At 32.8% G+C, this 22,294-nt stretch overlaps 2 long non-coding RNA genes and 1 pseudogene across 3 annotated transcripts; all 3 read left to right on the forward strand.

Annotated features, from left to right (window-relative positions):
* The first annotated feature begins 3,674 nt into the window (after window positions 1-3,674).
* Window positions 3,675-4,934, forward strand: LOC146935864 (uncharacterized). Its single transcript, XR_015033108.1, has 3 exons — window positions 3,675-3,919; window positions 4,031-4,651; window positions 4,873-4,934. It is a non-coding gene; the product is annotated as an uncharacterized LOC146935864 (long non-coding RNA).
* A 760-nt stretch (window positions 4,935-5,694) lies between these two features.
* On the forward strand, window positions 5,695-6,975 carry LOC146935865 (uncharacterized). 2 transcript variants are annotated; one of them, XR_015033110.1, is made up of 3 exons: window positions 5,695-5,731; window positions 5,973-6,274; window positions 6,618-6,975. It is a non-coding gene; the product is annotated as an uncharacterized LOC146935865 (long non-coding RNA). The 2 variants fall into 2 exon arrangements; XR_015033109.1 differs by lacking the exon at window positions 5,695-5,731 and having other exon boundaries at window positions 5,751-6,274.
* An 8,172-nt stretch (window positions 6,976-15,147) lies between these two features.
* Window positions 15,148-16,294, forward strand: LOC146935866 (adenylate isopentenyltransferase 5, chloroplastic pseudogene; annotated as a pseudogene).
* Window positions 16,295-22,294: the final 6,000 nt, after the last annotated feature.

Raw genomic sequence — 22,294 nt, forward strand, 5'->3', positions numbered from 1 at the left:
CCCATCTTGTGTCGTCACTTTGCAACTGTTTTTGCTTCTTCTCTAAACAAAATTAACAGATCACTAGATAGGATTCACTCTTATGTGCATTTAACTTGTGTGGTTATTAAAACTTATTGCTCGATGATGTTATTATGAGTGCTTCATGTTGTGAAACTTGTGTTGGTCAATTTAAGACCACCATTAAAAGTACCATGTATAGGCTGCATCATAAGTAATGGTTATGTAAATTGGAAGCAAATAAATTTTGACCTTTTTCTACATGTCAACAAACAAGAGACTTTATAATTAGTTGATTCTTGTATGTTGCAAAGATTATGTCCTGACAATTGTCTCAATATTCCTCAAGAGAAATATATGTACTAGTGGAACAACAACTTAGAAACATTATTAGGAAGTGGATTCAAAATGCAGAAAAGCCTTACTTGGTTAATAATCAAGCCCCTGATATTATGTCCTATACATGTCAAGGTCAAAAGGACAACATTGATTATGAAGAGGAAGCATTCAAGTAAATTGTATTGAATTAATGGAAGAAATTCCAATTGTAATCAAAAGAGTCTTATCCTTGTACTACCATATTGTATTGATTAGTCTTATACTAAGTTGTAATCAAAATGATCTTGCACTACCAGGTTGTACTAAATTGTAATCCAAAGAGCTATTGTTATTAACGTGATGCTGACATGATATATTTTTAAGCAATTAGAAGCTCCATGAAACCTTCATTGATATTCATTCCTTTCCTTAGCATATATTTTTATGCAATTTGATATTGGTATCTCAATAGATCATCCAATCAACACCTTCATTGTCATCCGTTCCTTTCCTTAGCATATTCAAAGCTCCACAAAACCTCCCATCTAGACTTGTAATCAAACTTCTACCTTCATGCTTTTATATTTGTGAATATATGATGTGCCTCTTTACATCATTTTAAAAACAACCCCTGAATTTTCTGCATTTATATGTTGATGCCCAAACTTTTTTTTTCAAGAGACAGCAAAGACAGCAAAATAAATTATAGAAACTCAATCAAAGTCTTGTATCCACAAGAAATAAACAGGGAAATAGATTCTTTCAAAGATGAGAGCAAGGACCGCAATTCATTCTTAGGTGATATGAGGATGGAAGAAATTATGAAAATAGTTTGCTGCAGTAGTTATACAGAAGAGAAAACACAAGAAGAAAAAACCGTTTTCCACCACACGAGAGAGAAATGCTGCACGATATTTCCAACTTTTTTTTATTTTATTTTTTTAACATAAATAAATAAAAAATGAGGTGTCAAGTTAATAGTGGTTGTTTGTAAAACCTTATGTGTGTTAGGTGCGTTTGCATGCAAGAATTTCTCTTAACACAAAATAGGGTAAATATGTACGAATGAATTTTAGTTTAAACACATTTATGAAATACGTTTGAGAGACAATATCTTTTATGGGAACATGAAGGGGTATTTGGCACTATAGCTTTAAGTTTGGCTATATACACAGAGCCTATTACAAAATAAATTTAGTGCCACAAAATTGAGAATGTTATGATCAGGAGTGATTACATGATATGAGGCTGAAGGAGCCTGCTAAGAATCTAGAATCTCTGATGTGGAAAGTTTATTCGAGCAAGAAAGAAAGGAAAGCATGAGACTTCTGTGATAAAAGATATATCAGGAACTGTGTAATGATTTTACAAATACTAAAATTAATTGAGACAATCATTTTGGATTTTATGTCTTTCTCAGTACCTATGCTTATCATTTTATTGTGCATCAATGCTTTCTAAAGTCAAAACACCTAAACTAGCCCTGGTAATATTGCTGCAGAATGTCAGATCAGATTCCATGGATTTCTCAACTTGTAGAGGATGTAATTTTATGCATTGGTTATAGCAATATGCAACATGTTTTGAAATGGGAGAGTAATATGGTCTGGCATGCAAAACCTAATCTTACAGATAACATAATCTTTTGTGTATGAAAAGTTTCACGGTTATTGAGTGCCAGTGACAAGTAAATTCCATGTATATAAACATTGCTCTTAAATGGATAATATGAATGAGATTTAGTCATTTATAGTTATGTATTTTTTATTTTATTTTTTGCATTGTAAGTATTTATCAATATTTTTCATTAAAATTTAAGATTGAATGTTATTTAATAAACTATCAAATTTAATTTAATGATAAATGTAAAAAAAACAAATCAAAAACAGATATTTGAGACAATTTGAACCGTCACAAATGCTTATAAAATCCCTTCAAACAAAAAAACACACACTTTGTGACAGGTAAAATCAATCGCAATATCTTTTATAATAGTTGTAACCATGGTTACTTGAACCTTCGTAAAATGACTCAGCGATGCATATATCCTCGAAGGTTACCTAAATGTTGCAAATACCCAATCGCGACCGTTAGAATCGTCTCAAAACATCTTTTAAACTGACACAAACAACATATTTTGTTGTTTTGGAATTATATAGGCTTGTTTTGATTTCAATTGAATTTTTTTAAAAATACTTCGATTAAGAATAGATTATTAATGATTTAATAAAAATGAAAAAAGATTATATCAAAATAATTTCAAAACCTTCATCTCCTTCATAAAATGAGTCCCAAAAGTGAAAACTAAGGTCTTGAGGTAATGTAGTTAGATGAGGGATGTGTGTTTAGGTGTTTTGAAAGTGATTCCCTTAAAGTAAATATGAGATCAAGGCTGGTATAGATAGAGGGATATGAGGCTAATACAATTGAAGTTATGGAGTGTATTTGAAGCATAGACGACATTGTTGCGAATTCGATGAGAAAACTCACACCAATAACAAACTTGATGTGTGGAGCAAGGGATAATTAAGCAAACAAAATCAAAGTGTATGGAACAATTGTAAACACAAGCCAAAAGTAGAAAACAGCGAGAGAGAAAAGAAGAGAGAACACAAAAGAATTTGTTGACCCAGTTCGGTCCGAATTGACCTAGTCTGGGGCAGAGAGCAGCCCTCCGTTTCACTATATGATGAGTAACGTTACAAAAGAGATATCAATGAGTTACAAGAATAAGTGTCCTGCCGAATTCTACCCAAATCCCAGCCTCTTCCCGTAACCAAGAGACTCAATCCTAATAATGTTTCCCAAGGTGAATCAAACTTCAAACCCTAGTTTGTTGCCAAGAGACAAACTCTATACAAACCCTAGTTTGATTTCTAAACCCTTGTTTCAGCCCCCTCTATCTCCTGGTTTACACTGATACAATGCCTATATTTATAGTAAAAGTAACTCCCATAAATATAGGCATTATATCAGTGTAAACCAGGAACTACAAGAAAACTCGCTTTTAGTGACCGATTTAGAGACCTAAATATTCTGGTCACCACAATGACTGAATTAGAGACCGAAATGTTGACCATCATAACCAAAATATAATATGTGTCTAAAGCAGTCGCTGATAACTTTAGCCTCTTATTGGGAGACTGCAATATCAATAGCTGATGGTTTTTGGAAAAAGCAAAATGTAAAAAAATTAAAAAGGCGCTTCAGGTGAGATTTGAACTGTGTACCCCAAATACCCCAGACATATATGAGTATTTTTTTAACGCCTACATATCCCTCACTTATTTTAACTATTTTCCCAAAAATAAAAAATTCCTTCTTTCCCTTTCACTCTTCCGCCCCAAACCCTAAAACTTTCAATTCCCTCTCTGCTTCACCCAAACCCACCATCCATTCTCTCTTCACCTGAGCTATGCCTTTCTTCCCAAAGAGCTTAGTCCTTTTCAATTTTCAAACCCTACTTGTCTTCTTATATTTTCTTCTCCTCCACAACTTCAACCCTATACTCTCTATTTGATAATAACGATGCTGATGCTTCTTTGTTGTTGAACCGCACGATCCATGAGAACACGCAGTGGCTCTTTTGGTTTGGACCATGGTATTTTCGTTTTTTTGTAAAGTTGTTAACTTTATTACTGATTGTGATTGTTTTTGTTGAATTTTAATATGGGTTTGTTGTTAATTTCTGTTTGATTCTTTGATTTTGTAGAATTTTGGAGTTCTTTGGTTGATGATGAAAAAGGGTTCTTTAAATTGACACTTATTCGTGTGTGTGGGTTACCTAATTTTTGTGGGGAAAATGTTAGTTGATTGTGTAAGAAAAAGAAAGGGGGTTGTATGTTGTAGTTTATACCTGAGCCTGCAAAGATTAGTTTTTAAATAACACATTTGAGATTTTCAATTGAAAGATGTAATTGGTTCCCAAAGTCCCTTATATAAGTATATTGCTGTTTGTGGCTGTAAAACTTGAGATTTTGAAGTTAATTTATTGTGTAAATAGTCGTTTTGGCACTTAAATATATAAGGGGATGTCACATTAGTTTTGAAGTATCAAAATTACTAAAACATGCCTAAACATGTCTTTTGTTAGTCATGTTGGTCCTCAAACGTGGCTTGTTAGTTTGATTAGTACTCGAATGCGTCACGTGTTAGTCGATTTGGTCCATAAAAATTTAGATTTGATGATTGTTTGATACGTTTCTTGCTTGAATTCACCCTAACGACCACCGTTTCAGAGTTTCATTTCGAACCACGTCGACCACCCTCTCACTCCGCTCTATTTTACAACTGAGCAGACATAACCCAAAGTTAAATAATATCGCCAACTCAGGTAAAAACACTTCACCCTCTCTACCCTAGTAATTCAATATTCAATTATCAATTGATTCATGTATTGTGTGTGTTTGCCTGTTCTGTTCATCACTTTCATTCATTCACACCTCTTCCAAATTCGTTTATTGAATTTATCAAATTTGCAAGGCTACATCGGACTCCATCTAGGATTTAAAATGACCGGAAATTCATTTGATAATTTATTAATGGCAATTTCAGGGGTGAAGTACAAACATCTGCAAGACTTTTGTTCTTCGTCGTCTATCGCAAGCCAGACAGTAAGGAACTTATTTTGTGGTTCTTCTTGAAGTTCTAATTTGTATAATCAATTTCTTCTGTACAAGCAACCCAATATAACTAAATGACTCACTATGTGGAGAATGTTGAACTTATTTGATCTTCATTGAATGCATGCCAATAAAAGAGGAATAAATGGAATTAGAAGTAGCTAAAGAATTAAAAACTATATAAGTGCGATTAATAGACTTTCACATTTGACTTTAACTAATGAAACTCATTCAAGAAAATAATTTTCTTAAATGAACGAGAAAATTAAAAGCTAAATAATTGTTGATTTTGGCTTCAATTAATTACATATTTCTTGTGTTGGATATTTTTATAACTGATATAGTTTTGCGTTTGTTGGACTGGTTTTTGTCTGCTGTTTTCTATAGTAGATTTCAGGTTTTCTGCTGCATGTGTTCCCCCACTTCTGTAATAGAATTCTGCCCTGATATGTGCCTTGATTTAAGTTTCTTTGAGTGGCTCGGTGTCCTTAATTTTCCACTAGTTCAGACAGTGTTGATCAGGGTGGTGGTCGTTTTGGTTTCTTGCATTTTTGTTGAGTTTTTCTTTGAGTTTTGGGGTAAGATTGGTTCTGAAGTTGTTGGGGGCTGTTTTGGTCCCCTGGCTCTTTACTTGATGTTGTATGGTTTAGTAAGGGGTGGTATACTTGTGCTCCGATTGGTGTTTAGTGCAATTTCTTTTGTTAAAAAAAGTACCAATTCAAATTCTTTTTATATGTAGATTTTCCGGAGATTGCAATGTGAAAAGGGAAAACACCAAAAAATAATTGAAGGTAAGGTCCTCAAGTTTTCTCATGAGTGTGATAGTTTCATATCTCTTATGTGCATAAATTCTAGCCATTGGTTGCTTACATTGGAGTTAACTACATGTATGCTCCTTGGATTTCATATCTTCTCATGTTTCTATAATCACTGCCTTTGAATGTTTCAAGAACTTGTTAGTATCAGTTTCTTTGTTTGGTGTTTTCTTTGTAATATTAATTGATGCTTGATGTAAAACTATTTGGACAATAGTTCACAACAAAAAGGACTTAAAAGAGATTTCCATCAGTGGTATCAAATATACATGTTGCTGACTATACTCAGGCAAGGTTCTTCTTTCAATGCATTCATTCACAAGTTAGTAAGAGTTTCTTTTTACCATTAGAATATGCCTGGAAATGCAACAATTGTGCTAAGTGTTAATTTGCTATATAAATGGACAGATATTGACTGGTGTTCCATGTCACAAAATGTGTTCTCAATCAGACCTCTCCTAGTCTCTTATGGTCATAATTCATTTCAGAACTGGACAATTTAACTTGTCTAAACTACGGGTATGATTCTTAAACCTGGTTAGATTCTTTTTTTTTAAGAGGACCCAATTATTTTAGAAGTGTGATAATTTATGTTTTCTTGTGAACTTATTTTCCACACCTGTTATCGAATGTCTACTGGAAACATTGATTATATATATCATATGTCAATGGATACTTGTAGAATTGGTTTATTTCAATCTAAGAATTAGTTCTGCATATGTCAATAGATACTTGTACAATTGGCTTATTTCAATCTAAGAATTAGTTCTGATCCTTCTTTACACTATTAACCTGCTTTTGTCATGAATTGATTTCTTTCTCTAAGTATGAGCTTTTACATATAAATTGTTATATTATTTAGGTTGGTACCTGTGCAAAACATGTAGAAACCTGATTCATGAAGGTTTGACAGTTGTTCATCTTGACACACTACTTGTGGGGATCAAAACTGATTTTTTACAAGCTGAAAGATTCATATACAGGACAAATTCTTCGGGTCTATTTTCTTTTATAATTCAGGAAGCCACTATTTTACCATGTCATCTTATACGATAAAGTTAATTTCTTATTTAATGTAATATCATACTACCATACGCTAAGCCTTATTTTATTGTGCGTACTATTGAGTTGAGTTTAATGTACAAATGTAATGTATATATTTTGTTATGTATGATATTAATATATAAAGAGGTAATTTATATTTTTTTTTTGGCACAAAATGAATTAGAGACCGATTTGGTGACTGATAGATCTTCTGGTTGTAAATGTCAGTCACAAAGTCAGTCATTACATCAGTGACAAAGTCAGTCACAAATTTCGGTCACTAATTAGGTGTCTGATTTGGGAAGCGCTGAGTTCATCTCTAATTCGGTCTCTGAGTTCGGCTGCAAACTCAGTCGCTGAAATCCAGTCGCTATTTTGGTCACGAAGGATCAACGACCAGCATATTAGCAACTCTTTTTTTCGGTCACTAAGTCTGTTAGCGACCGATTTTGATGATATAGTAACCGAATATTCAGTCTCTAAAAAACTGATTTCTGGTAAGACAGAGGGAGCTGAAACAAGGGTTTAGAAATCAAACTAGGTTTGTATTGAGTTTGTCTCTTGGCAACAAACTAGGGTTTGAAGGTTGATTCACCTTGGGAAACACTATTAGGATTGAGTCTCTTGGTTACAGGAAGAGGTTGGGATTTGGGTAGAATTAGGCGGGAGACTTATTCTTGTAACCCATTGATATCTCTTTTGTAACGTTACTCATCATATAGTGAAACGGAGGGCTGCTCTCTCCCCCAGACTAGGTCAATTTGGACCGAACTAGGTCAACAAATTCTTTTGTGTTCTCTCTTCTTTTCTCTCTCGCTGTTTTCTACTTTTGGCTTGTGTAAAATTGTTCCATACACTTTGATTTTGGTTGCTTAATTATCCCTTGCTCCACACATCAAGTTTGTTATTGGTGTGAGTTTTCTCATCGAATTCGCAACAATGCCGTCTATGCTTCAAATACACTCCATAACTTCAATTGTATTAGCCTCATATCCCTCTATCTATACCAGCCTTGATCTCGTATTTACTTTAAGTATATATCAATATTTTTCATTTAAATTTAAGATTGATTGTTATTTATTAAACTATCAAATTAAATTTAATGATAAATGAAAAAAAAACAAATAAAAAACAGATGTTTGAGACAGTTTGAACCGTCACAAATGCTTATAAGATCCCTTCAAACAAAAACAAAAAACACAGTTTGTGATAGTTATAAACCGTCGCAATATCTTTTATGATAGTTGTAATGATGGTTACTTGAACAGTCATAAATGATTCAACGACAAGTATATCCTCGAAGGTTACCCAACCGTCGCAAATTCCGAATCACGACGTTTAGAATTGTCGCAAAACATCTTTTTAACCGACAAAAACCACATAATTTGTTGTTGTGAAATTATATAGCCTTGTTTTGATTTCAATTTATTTTTTTTTAAAAAACCTTTGATTCTGAATAGATTATTAATAATAAAAATGGAAAAAGGATTATATTAAAAAAAATAAAAATTAAAAGCATTGTCATTTTTTTTGAGGCAAAATTCTCTGAATTTACCCCAAGCATTCAAATTCAAGAGACCTGTCCTGCATATACATATATTACATAGGTCAAGTCAAAGGTCAAGTCAAAACTTGTTTTCCTTAAATAAATTAACATAATGATATTTCAGGTTTGCATAATTTCTAAATCCACAAGCAGCTGCTACGCAAACATTTTCTAAATCCCCACCACTGTTGGCTGCAGCTGCTCCTTAATTACTTTTCGCAAAGATTCAATGTAATCAAATACATGCTTTAGGTAATACCTTATCACTTATGATTTCACACTTTTCATTCATTTGTTCCATTTATTATTTTTATTTATTTTAATTTGTGCTAAAACTAGATCTGAAATCTCTCCATCTCCAGGAAACACTTTGATGCTCAGCGTGTTGAAGATGTTTTTTATTTCTTCGTAATCATCATCTACCATATGTTCTATTTGGTCTATCAGAAGTTATATCTTTTCTATTATTTTTACAAGTGTAATTTCTTTGATTAAAACATCAAGTCCCACTCTCTTCAAGTCACGAGATATGAGGATATGTTTTTCTGACGGTGAAAAACAAGAAGTTGTGTGGCGATTGTGAGTTTACATCTCAATCTCCATTGTCTGTATTTTTTTTATTTAAATGGCGAATATTAATTAGTAAATAGTTTTTTTGGAATCGTATATCAATATACAAGGCCTACGAGATTATTAAAAGCGTTGATATGAAATACATAATAATCCATAATAAAACATAAAAAGTAAAAAAGAAAATACGAACATGATAATGAAGATATATAGATTGATCTGTTAGTTTGGAATCAATTATTTTATTGTTTTTAATTGTATTTGTATTTTTTGTTTTCTTTTTCAGCTTGATTGGCAGCTTGCAATTTATGTACCTCATATTTGGAAAAGGAGTGGGATAATTTATCAACTGTAATAAGTGTCCCTCCATATAATTAATTATTATTTTCAGTTATTAGAACTTAAGGGAAAGTCTTTTGTTTTTCGATTAATTGAAACACTAGAAAATGATGTTGAAGCTTCCATACATGACACCGTTTGTTTAGTTTGTGAATGATGGGAAGAAGAAGAAGAATTTATCAAATGTAATAAGTGTTGCACCACACATCACTGTTCTTGTTTAGAAAATGACATTGAAGCTTACCTTTTGCAACTATGGTAATAATCTGTAGTACAAATTTTGTACATTGTAAATTTATTTTTCTCTAACGCATCAATTCAGATACCACATATATTTGATTTATTAGACAAAGTTTGTGACTCATACAATAATTTGTGGCTGGATATGATATGATCTTTTATTGAAATAACTACTGAGGATATTCGCTTGTGTTGAGATCAATGTGAATTTTTTATTGAATCAGCAAAATATTATTAACGGATAGTTTGAACGAGACGCAGAGAGCCAGCCACAAATGAAATACAAAACAACGGGCGCCGTATATAGGCGAAACACACTGAAACCAACACAGCCATCAGACGGCCTCAGCTAAACTGATGTAAATATACACAACAACGAACACAAAGCAGAATCTAAGCCAACTAATAGCGAAACTGACAAAATTAGTCGCAACATAACAGGGATCAGCAGAATTGGAAGAAAAATTAAAAAAACCAGAAGAACCTAAAACCAGAGGAATCTAAACCCGCGAATTCTCAACAGAAATGCAACAGAAATGACAGCTGCAGAGCTGGAATAAACAGAAGAACCTCTAAAAGACACACCCAATACGTCATGAGGCAATCACCGGGATCCCAGCACCACTCGTAAAATAAGGAGAGGTTCCTTCAACCTCAATATTAAACTCCGTCCCCAAGAAACCCCCTTAATCTCGTCAAAGACCTCTACGACAACCTTTGTAAAATTTATAAAAATTCTCTCGTTCCTAACATTCCAAAGCACCCAAATTGTTACGTGCCAAATTAACTTAAACCCCTGCACAAACCAAAACACTAAACCACAATGCAAAGAAAGGTGAATTGATTTTCCTCATGCCCTTGGCAAAGTAGAAAATCTCTAGGACTATCCGGATGCATCACGTTACAGCACGCAAGATTTCCTTTTGTTGGGATATGATCAATAAGAAGTTTCCAACAAAAAGCAATCTCTAGTTCCATGTGTTTTAAATCAAATGGATAGACAAGAATCAGAACGCAATACACTGTTGCGATAAGTCACTCATCTGAATAAATTTTTTGTGTGCTAAAATTAATAACGAACTAAAAGGTAGCTTTGATTAGTAAGTGGCATGTTACTAGCTATATTTTTGCACAATGTTTCAGAAGTGTATTGTCAAATAATGCAAGGCAATTAAAAAGCTATTATCAAATAATGAATCATAGATGTGTATGATACTGTGATTCTGTGGCAGATTTGGATCAAACATTTGATGATAGTATTAAGATATTTAATTCATATATTTTTGCTACCTATATTTTTTTCGCTACCTATATTTTTTCTTAAATTTCTACTTATCTATTTGGTGCTTGAATTTTATGGGAATTGTATATGGGTTAGGATGGTCATTTGGAGGCTTTTATTTCATATGATTTAATGTTGTTATGCAAAAAGGTTTTTGGCCACGTTTTATCTATAACAAAGATCTCATTCTATTTTTGCGTTTTAAAATGTGTTCTAATTCTAATGCATTTCATAGCAGATATTTATGTATTCTATTTCTAAATATCATTTTACTCTAATTTATTTTTCTTATCCTTTCATCTGACAACCGATAAATGAATTAATTGTTCATTCAGATTTGTTCTTGACCTTAAGACTTGGAAATGGAACAAGATTGTGGTTTGGAGTTTACTATTAGGTGAATTTATATATTCCTCATCTTAGGAAAGTGTGATATTACTTTATTATTCATTGCATTTCATTAAATGAACCGATTTGTTAGCAATAGCTGTGTTGAAAGCATCTCAGAACAAGAGGAAATTAAAGGAAAATTCGATCTATCAATATGAACCCTCATGCTTGAGTGAAGGAAAATTTTCACCACAATTGATATGATTTTCATGCATAAAAGTTGGAAAAAAACCTAACTACATATTGAAAAACAAAATTCCAAACCTTCTACCTTATATAAGTTAACTATCTTTGAGATAGATTTGTTCTTTATCTCATTGTCGCCTTCTTGTTTTCTATTTTCTAACTCAATTTCAATGATTTCTGTCAAGTTATGTAACCCATTAATGACAAAGTTAAACAAGATAGATTATTAGATAAGATTCGAGCCTTTACAATTATTCTTGTGGCAGGAAGAGGAGGAGAAAAAATGAAGTAGATCTAGCCATGCTAGGGTTACAAAAAAAAGGTATAAAAATGTGACTAATGAAAGACATAGTGGGCTAAAATATGTCTCAACCTCGTGAAACAAACTTCTTAACTTCAGTGCATAAAATAGAAAACAATGAACATGCCAAAAATTAGAAATTAAATACGTTTCCGATAAACATAATCTAAGCGAGGTTGCATAAAATATGTATTTCGATACATTTTATTAAATACGTTAGAAAGACAATATCTTTTATGAGAACATATACACTATAGCTTTAGGTTTGGCACTATAGCTTTATGTTTGGCTATATACACAGAGCCTGTTCCAAAATGAAAGTGAGTGTTTTTGATTTTGAGTCAAACCAATCCAAACTAAACCATGTGGTTGAGTAAGAAAATGATCCGATTACATCCGAACCAAATGCAGTTTTTTGCGGTTTCGGTTTTGGTTGGTTCGGTTTGCAGTTTTTCTATTGGACTGATTTGGTTTTGAACACCCCGAATTTTGACAGTATGAGTATGATGACGAGTAATTAAATGATGGGAGGGTGAAGAAGGCTGCTAAGCAATAGACCCCTAACTATGTAACCCTTTATTGCCATAGTGATTTTACAAATACCAAAATTAATTGAGACCATCATTTCGGCTTTTGTTTCTTGCTCGGTACCTATGTTTATCATTTTATTGTGCATCAACACTCTCAAAAGTCAAAACACCTAAACTAGCCCTGGTGCTATAGTACTTTGCTGAACTTGTATCATATTGCGGCAGAGTGCCTTGAGAACGGAGGTCATGTCAGATTCCATGGATTTCTCATGTGAACATATCAGATGACTTGTTCATTGTTGGTTGATCAATTATACCTTATAAGCGAACATACAATAATATAACCTTTGGTGACTAATTTGAGAAAGAAGGAAAACTGAAGACACCGACTGAATGTTGACGAAATCTTCTGTGTCATCAATGCATTCTTTTGACTCAAACAAGAAAGGCAAAACGATGATATATTATATATATTACTTTCGGAACTCATCATGCTCTAGTGTCGGTTCCTTGCAATGCTCAGGCTCCTCTCAAGCCTAGCTCTGAGAATCAGGCGGCTAGTGATGAAATGGGAGAGACTGGATAAAAGATGGATGTGTCATCAACTGGTCAATATCCAACCAGAGACTGATCTCCATAAAATAAAAATCTTATTCGTCTTTTCTTCTCGATATAGTACATATCAACCACAATATTAAGTATTAACTCAGCTAACACGGCACGTATCAATTGTCATTTCCAACCGTGGAAAAGAATAACCATAAAATGAACATTATGTTCGGAACTCTCCTAATCAGGGAAACAAGTCTACTTTTCAATCGACGTGCTGATCTTCTATATCAGTCTATCCAGCAACGGATAGGCCTCAAATTCTAACAGGGAATGTTACAGACTAATTTATCAAAACTAAATAAACAATAATATTAAGAAAATTTCTTAAGCAACAGAAGAGTTATCTCTATTTTTCTCTAATTTCTTCGTAAGTAACATGTAAACTCCTAATTTCTTCTTCTTCATCCACTAAAGAGGGGTGGTTTAGGGTCAATTTTTGACCCAAAATCATCCCTATACATTGTTTTTCTCCTTCCTTTTTATTTAAATAAGTGATTTTCACATCGAATTAGGTTTTTCTTTCGTGATTTTGTCGTCTTAGTGTGACGTTGTTTTGTTTGTCGTCTTTGTGAGGCTTTGTTTGTCTTTTCCCTCTTGTTCAGGTGTTTGTTCTGTTCAGATTGTCAGACCAGCTTCGATCTAGTGCAGATCCAACCAATGTACTTTGGCGTCATCAACGTTGCAGATCCAGAGGCATGGCTATTCTGGAGATTTTAATATAGTCATATTTGTAGGCTTATGTACTTTTCCATTTTATGCTATTAACATGGATGTTTTGAGTTTGTTCACATATTCATCCTTTTTGTTTTTAGCGAATTTGTATTGCATTGATGAACTATATCAATTTGAATGAATGAATGTCGTTTGCGTTGTGTCAAAAAAAATTTATTGCTGGAACAACTAATAAGGCAAATAAAATGTTGTAGCTAGGCTAGAATCGTTTTTCACCAATTTTCGGAAAGAGGATATTGGATAACATCTATATTAAGCAACTAAATAATTAATGACTGGTAAAAAAAAAATTACTAAATATATACTCAATTTGAAGGAAGAAAGTTCAGTAAGATTTCCACAAATCATGAAAGATTATATCAAGAAACTTTTCTCTCCTAAAACATATGTCAAAGAATAATCAAATCCAAATATTATATTGAAAACCATATTTGAAATATTATTATCTACTAAATCATGAAATGCGTTCAGTTTCAAGGTATATCAGTCCTCTTCCGATCAAGTTGTTGACAGATTCATTTCCATAGCCTCTAAATTTGAAATAAATGTAGAATGAAAAATAAAATTAAAATTTTCAAAACTAATAATAATGCATTAATCCAATTCAATTAGAGATGGTCATTTGAATTCCATATTGTCCACATTTTCTCTTTATTCTTATTATTTGAATTTTAAATTTTACATTATTTTTTTGTCCAAAGTTTTTTTTTACATTCTTTTCATAATCCTGATAAACAATAAAATAAAATAAATAAATCTTTTTAGTATTCCGAAAAATGAAATAATAAATAAATTAACATATTAATTTTTACTCAAATAAATTCAAGTTTCCCCTAAAAAAAAAAATAAGTGTATAAAATGAAAGGTATAGCACAATTGAGTTCATTGATATAAAAACATAAAAAATTCATTTACACATTATTCACGAATAAAATTATCCCTCGATCATAGAGTTTCAATCGATCAAGCCTCTTATTGAAATAATTCACATCCTTACTAGTAAGATCCCCTCAAAAGAAAATCCTTACTAGTAAGATAGCAAGACAACATTCGTTCAAAAAGAAAAAGACAACTAAAAAGAATGAATTAAATTTTTTTCTTGTATGACCATTGACCAAATTTAACACACTTTTTTTTAAAGAAAAGATATCAAATTATATATATAAAATTGGTATACATAATGAAATATAATGTTATATTTACATTTATAGAAGGTAAATAATGTTATTTCTTTCCCTCAAAAAAAAATAATGTTATTTCTTTTTGACCAAAAATAATAATATTAGTTTTGAAATTGTTTGACTGCAATATCAATTAATATTTAATTGTTACTATATAACAATTATTTTCTTCAACTTTTTCCTATCTTACCATTTTTAATTACATAATAGTTACTCCTCTAGAGCATTATATAGCATAGTTGTGTTCACCTCACTCATCACAAAATAAAATACAAAGATCAAGTTTTCTCACATATTATATATCAAACCTCTTCCTGGTATAACTCACTCCCTTACTTAGTAGATTCCGTGAATTAATGCATTTCAATTCTAGTTTAAATCTATTTTAAATTTACTAAGTTTAATTACGTTTTATGTGTTGTTTTTTCTTCAGATTTTACATCAAAAAAATATCATGGCTTTGACTACCCCAACCTTAACAGAAAAGAAGGTTTTGTTTATATTGGGTGCAACGGGAACTGGGAAGACTAAACTCTCCATCAACTTAGGAACTCAATTCCCATCTGAGATCATCAATTCTGACAAAATTCAAGTCTACAAAGGCCTTGACATTGTCACCAATAAGGTACAAGAATCTGAACGTTGTTCAGTTCCCCATCATATATTAGGCATCATTGATGATCCTGAATATGATTTCACAATGGATGATTTTTGCAAGCATGTGCTTGATGCTTTAGACCTCATAATTGAAAATGGACACCTACCTATTATTGTAGGAGGTTCAAATTCTTACCTTAAAAAATTACTCGAGGACCCCACTATTGCATTTCGTTCAAAATACGATTGTTGTTTTATTTGGTTAGATGTGTCTTTGCCTATTCTGTTTCCGTATTTGGACAAAAGAGTTGATGAAATGGTTCGGGCAGGGATGGTAGATGAGATAAGGGATTTTTTTGTACCTGGAGCAGATAACACAAAAGGAATTAGAAGGGCTATTGGGGTTCCTGAGCTTGATTCTTATTTTGCAATAGAAATGAAAAAAGGTATAGATGATGCTCAAAAGGAAAAGATATTACATGAATCGATTAGAAAAACCAAACAAAACACCTTCATATTGGCTGAAAATCAATTGTCAAAGATCAAAAATATGGCTGATAAGCTTGGATCGATGATAAACAAAATCGATTCTACAGAAGTCTTTGAAGCCATTTTAAGGGGTGAAGATTATCAACATCTGCATCAAGAGATTGTGATTAAGCCAAGCATGAAAATAGTGAAGATATTCCTAGAGGGGACAAGCCATCGATTCAAAAATGAAAAATATTCAAATGGAAATGCAAAACACACACTGAATGGTGTTTGAAACATTGGGACAAAAGTTATATTTTTTTTTCTTGATTACTTTCATTTGGGTATAAGATATGCATGATCTTTGTTGTCTTATTTTTCTTTGGGAATAAATTCCAGGTGGGTGGGTTTTCAGATTTCGTCATCTTATTGTAATAAGTAATGCATAAAATTAACCAAAAAAATTATGCAAAATTAGTTCATTGTTTTTTGACACAAAATTAAGAGTTGTTGACAAGAATTAAATTATACTTGCATGTGTAATTTTTCGTCTTGTAATTAATTGTAGTTTTTTGAATAATAATATTATAAAATTGAACTAGCCTCAATTAATCCAAACAGTAAGACTTAAAAGCTTAATACCTGTCCATGTGAGAAACTTCACTAACTAGAACAAGAGCCGACAGGTGAATTTCAGATACTGGTTCTGATAATTCTTGGTTTTCTTCACGGAGATGGAGGTTGAGGTGTGAAGGACATTAAACAATTTATTTCCAAAACATCAATTTATGATTGTTTAATATCTTATCTGGTCCATCATCATTACGACATTAAACTTGCCTAGATTTATTTCTTATTTTCGGGCATGCTATGTGTGAATTCTTATTTTTTTTCACTTAGTAGTTTTTGAATAATAATATTATAAAATTGAACTAGCATAAATTAATTCAAACATTAAGACATAAAAGCTGAATACGTCTGTGAGCTTAGTTCAAACAGCAGGGACATTGCAAAATGCATATATGGGCCAGGGCCACAAGAGGGCAAATTTCTAACCACTAAACTACTGTTAGCTTGTAATTTCGACAGACTCGTTTAATATGGTCAACATTTTGGTTGACCTTTAACTTTGCAGTAATCAAAGGCGTTCTCATTTATATTTGAGAATTTCGACAAGATGGCAAACCTGGCGCGCATAGTCAGAAGTTCGACAAAGCAAGGCTGGAAGCATGATCGCGTTGAAGTTGAGTAATTAAGGCGGGAAAAACATGATATCACAAGCTTCTTCTTTCCTGTCCTCTTTTCCCTCCTAGCTGAACTCAACCACAAGCTCACAAGTTTGAACTGTTGCCATCATATTGTTTAGAGAGTAGCAATTAACTTGTTGTGCTGATTATGACTTGAATTGATGATTAGAAGTAAGAAACAAGGAAGAATGAGGCTAGGGTTCGGTTGTTCTGCTGCAAGAGTGGGTAGGTATGTGTGAATGTTTATCCATTGTGATTTGGTTTGGCAATAGAAACAAGAAATTGGTAGAAAAAGCATTACTGAAAGTTTGTGTCAAAGCTGGATTTTGGAGATTGGAACTTAAAGTGTAGTAATCAGCTGCTGCAGACATGGATTATGTGATGAGCTAGAGATAAGCTTAATCTGATTCAGAAATGTTGGTTAGATAGAGAAGGATTATTTGTTAGTTGGTTGTGGTGGAATTTTAAGAAATGTTGGTTAAAATTCGTATAGACCTACTGTCTGAAAAACAGTCGTAAATACTTGTGCTGGAATCATTTTTGAGTGGGAATAAAACCTTTGGAAAATAGACAAAATTCAACACGAAATAGGCTCTGGAAGAGCTTAGTTTCGTTATGCTATGATTGAGAAAATTGAGGTAGAAGTTTGAGTTTCTGAATTGAAAATCTGCACTATCGTGTTGGAATGTTTCTGTCATATCTCTTTGTACATACATCATTTTTGAATGAGACTTGGACCATTTGAAAGTCGACAAAATTTAACATGAAATAGACTTTGGAATGGCTTAATTAAGTTATGTTTTGATGGAGAAAACTGAGTTACAAGTTTCAGTTGTTGAATAAAAAATCTTCACTAATGTAGTTGGAATATTCATGTTAAAATATTTGGTTCGCCGGCGAGAATGAAAGGACAAGGACTGAAGCGGAGGTCATAAATTAAGGTTAAAGATCAAGAGAAGGGAAAGAAATGGCAGGAGCTTTGAGTTGCGACAAAAGCTATTGAGAGAATTCAGAATTGTTACGGTGATTTCCTTTAGAGTATAGTACCCACCTTGGGCTTCAATTGTGTGTAAGTTGTGAGAAGAATTATGATTTTAATGATGTATATATTAGAATTAAGTCCCCCATATGAATGCTTGTGTTGTTTGAAACTTTAATGCTTAATTTGTCATGCCTATGTTTTGTTTTCTGTTGATTTTGGAATGAAAAGGAGGTTCAGAAATGATTTTTGCAGGAAGATGTTGAACAAGCAGTGCAGAGATTGTTTTTGCACTGTGCTAATCGATGAGACCTTTGAGTTAATCGATTAGCTTATGTTGCTACTGCCAAAAACGTGAATTTACACTGGCTAATCGATTAGCCATATATGGTAATCGATTAGTGTAAGACCCGTAATTTTAGAAAATAAATAAATGTTAATAATATAATATTATGTTACTTCGTCTATTTTAAATTATGATCAAATTAAAATAAATAATACTTTCGACGATGAATTTTTATCGCTACTCGAATATTTTAGTGTTTTTGTCGCGTTAGTGACCCGTGGTGAAATTTTAGAAATCTTTCTGAAACTCTATTTTCGAGCTCTTCCACCGACGGCGATTTGGCCGCACGTAAATTTATAAACTAACCTTGTTTGCTATGAAATTATTTACGATATATTTTTCTATAAAAATATTTCCCCCATCGAAAATTTTCTCCTCAAAACATGTCATATAGAATACTCGGATACAAAGTTATTTTATCGGCAAAAATAATTTCAGGCATTTTTATCGATATAACGTATCATTGTCAACCACGATCATTTGTGTTCAAAAGTAAGTGATGTGTGTTATAGAAATGAATGTAGGAGAATAATCATGATGAGTGTTTTTTTAAAAGTAACTAAGTGTTTATGGTTAGGGAAAATTGGTAGAACTTATATTAATTTAAAGAACCAAGTGTAACTAGTAAAGTCTAATCAAGATTGGTTTTAAAAGAAAATATCTACTCTTTGATGAAAATATCTACGTCTAGTCTTATCCTCTTCTTCCCACACGATTACACCACATGTTGGAAAATGACTCAAAAATTATGCATCCTGGAACTGTCAAAATCGGGGCCCGAAGTGCACAGTTCGGGGCCCGATTTTCTGCTGATTTTGGAGGCATGAGCTGCGACATTAATCGGCGCCCGAAGCCTAAAAATCGGGGCCCAATTTGTCGCAGTGCAAAAGTTGAAAAACGGCCTTTTTCATGGGCCGGTTCTGTTCCGTTTCTTTTTTTTTGAGGGATGCTTTCCACTATAAATATAAACCTTGTATCAGATGATTAGGTGGTGTAGAAAAATAGGGTTTAGAAGCCAGCATACAAACTAGGGTTTATAGATAATTTCTCTTGGCAACAACACTAGGGTTGGGATTGTTTTGATTCACCTTGAACAAAGCACTATTAGGATTGAGTCTCTTGGTCACGGGAAGAGGCTGGGACTGAGGGTAGAGTTAGGTTTGAAGACTAATTCTTGTAACCTTCAATATCTCTTTGTAAAGAAACTCATATCATTATAGTGGAACGGAGAGCTGCTATCTCCCCCAGAGTAGGCACTACAAGAAAACAGCATTTTAGAGTCGGCCAAAAACCCACTCTAACTGGGAAAAAACCGACGCTATCAACGATTTAGCGTCGGATTAGCGTCGGTGTCGGGTGCAGGCTAAAAAATTAGAAGCTACTGAATAGAGTCGGCTGTTTTGCATCCGAGGCTAACCTAGCGTCGGTCAAGCCGAGTTTAAAACCGACTCTTTGCTCAGCCGAGGCTATTTAATTCAAAATAAAAAAGTCAACAAAATGATTTAGAGTTTGCCTATCCGACGCTAACTTAAGAGTTTAGAGTCGGCTTACCTAACGCTAAAGTCAACTTTACGCCGGTCAACTAAATCGTATAGAGTTGGCCATCCGACTCTATAGTCAACCAAAAGTCAACTAAATCTTAGAGTCAGTTGAACCGACTCTAAAGTCAAATTCTCAAAGTCAAGGTTATTTAGTAGAGTCGGTCTACCGGATGCTAAAGTCCAATCATAAAAAGTCAAATAAATTGTTAGAGTCGGTATGACCGAGGCTAGTATTTATTTATTTTTTTTTTTTTTGCTATTTACCCTGTGAGCAAATCATTTGGTTTCATAATCTCTTTTGCATAATAATACCACAAATCTTCTAAATATTTCAATTTATATCATGTTTGGCCATAATGCCACTAAACTAGTTAGCACATCAAGTAAGCTACAAAAAGTAATATTGTGCTAACATAAGAAACACATTCAGTTTAACTACTGCTGTGATACTGCAAAAGAGCCTAAAACTACAAAACATCAAAGTTACGACCACAGTAGCATGCTCATGTCATAATATATTACCAACAAAATAAGCACGTCCAAAAAAAGTCGTTCTAGTACTAAAAACTAGTCTAAAACAACCAAAGTCAAGAGTCACTATGCAATGATTGGTCGTCCAAGTTATCATCATAATGAGGATGTGAAGGAGGCTGGGTGGCACTACATGAACCGTTACCAGAACGACGGTCGCGCTCCATCATAAATTTTTTTAATTCAACCATTTGAATCATCAATTGCTTGTTTAGGTCTATAGCCACTTGTGATTGAGCTAATGCCTCATCAGCCTTCTTCTCGGCTATAGCAGCCTTCTCCTCGGCTCTAACTCTAGCTGCCCTCTCAGCCTCCAAAGACATATTATACATGGAACCATGATGATCTTGAGATTTTTGAGTAAATGACGTGCACCCACGCCGAAGGTTGACAGATAAGTCTGCTGTACCATAAACTCGACCACGGGTAAGACCCCCTGCAGACTCGGTCCACAACCTAAGTTTTGTTCCTCCATCAACTTCTTGCACACCATCTCCAGTTGTTTCATCAATCTGGGCTTGTACCGTACTCAATTTCTTTTTAAATGATTCCTGCTCAATAAAGAAAAAATATATAAATATTTCATGGTATTCGTTAACCGAAAAAACATGTCAGGCATTATTTATAGGTAATTCACATGGTTACAACATTGTTACAAAACTAATCCAACCATCACAATCCATATGAACAAATTTCAAAAAACAGAAATGTACACCAGTGATAATCATTCATAACTAAATCTCAAATATTATTATGTAAACAAGGCCTTGATCATTATGTTAGTAACAACAGCAAGTAGGCAAATAAAATAAAATATAAAAACTAAAAGTCAAACTTTACGTAAGCAAATGACAGGAAAATTTTGCTGATCAAAATTTACAGGAAGTCGGTACGTATATCTGGTCATGATCTAATGAACAATTAAAGACTCATAACTTTGACTCAAGTATGAATTTGCATTGGCAAAAACCGATTACTCATGATCTGTTTTGATATTATTATAATTGAGTATACATCATAAAGCTAGTCTCATAGTGAAACTAAACCAATACCTTCTAAAAATGGATTTGATTAATTTAATCTGCAAAAATTAATCAATTGATCTATGAAAAATTCATTTAAGAAGCTGACACCTTTCAAAGAACAGAGATTCAAGTAAAACTTATATCACACCATGGTGGTAAAATTGTCTCATTTTAAAGTCTAAAGTTATCATTATCATTGATTAACAAATAAAGAGTTGATATTTTCATACATACCAAATGGTTACGGGACCTAAATATTTATAACTCCTAAATATTTATAACTTGTGTCGCACCATATTGGCAAAGCGAGTTCATTTTAAAGTCTAAAGTTATCGTTATCAATTATTGATTAACAAATAAAAAGTTACTAGTATTATATGCACATACATATCAAATCATAAATACATAGAAATATTAATATTATTATGTAAACAAGGCCTTGATCATTATGTTTATAACAATGCAATTGAGTAAAATTCTAAGCATAGCATTAAGCAACCAAGTAGGCAAATGCAATCAAATATAAAAACTAAAATGAGACAACATACAAAAGAATTAAAAGAAAACTCATCAACATTACTAAAAGAAACTAGCAGTAGCCAAATGAATGTCAAAAAATATATACAGTCAATAACTTACATAGGTCAACTTTGATCTACTATCAACCCATTCACCAGTCTTCCTCTTGTGAGTATATAGAAATAATTCATCAGGGTCCAAATCCCTTTGAAGATTATTGGACTACAAATCATAAAAGATTGAAATAATCAGTACATAAACAATCAGTATAAACAATTCACAAGTCAGTTTTCATTAATGTGTGCCAATAGGTTTTACCAACATCAATAG

The sequence above is a fragment of the Medicago sativa genome, chromosome 3 (assembly GCF_051527215.1).
Source record: "Medicago sativa cultivar Bolivia chromosome 3, Bolivia_mono, whole genome shotgun sequence".
NCBI classification, from domain to species: Eukaryota; Viridiplantae; Streptophyta; class Magnoliopsida; order Fabales; family Fabaceae; genus Medicago; species Medicago sativa.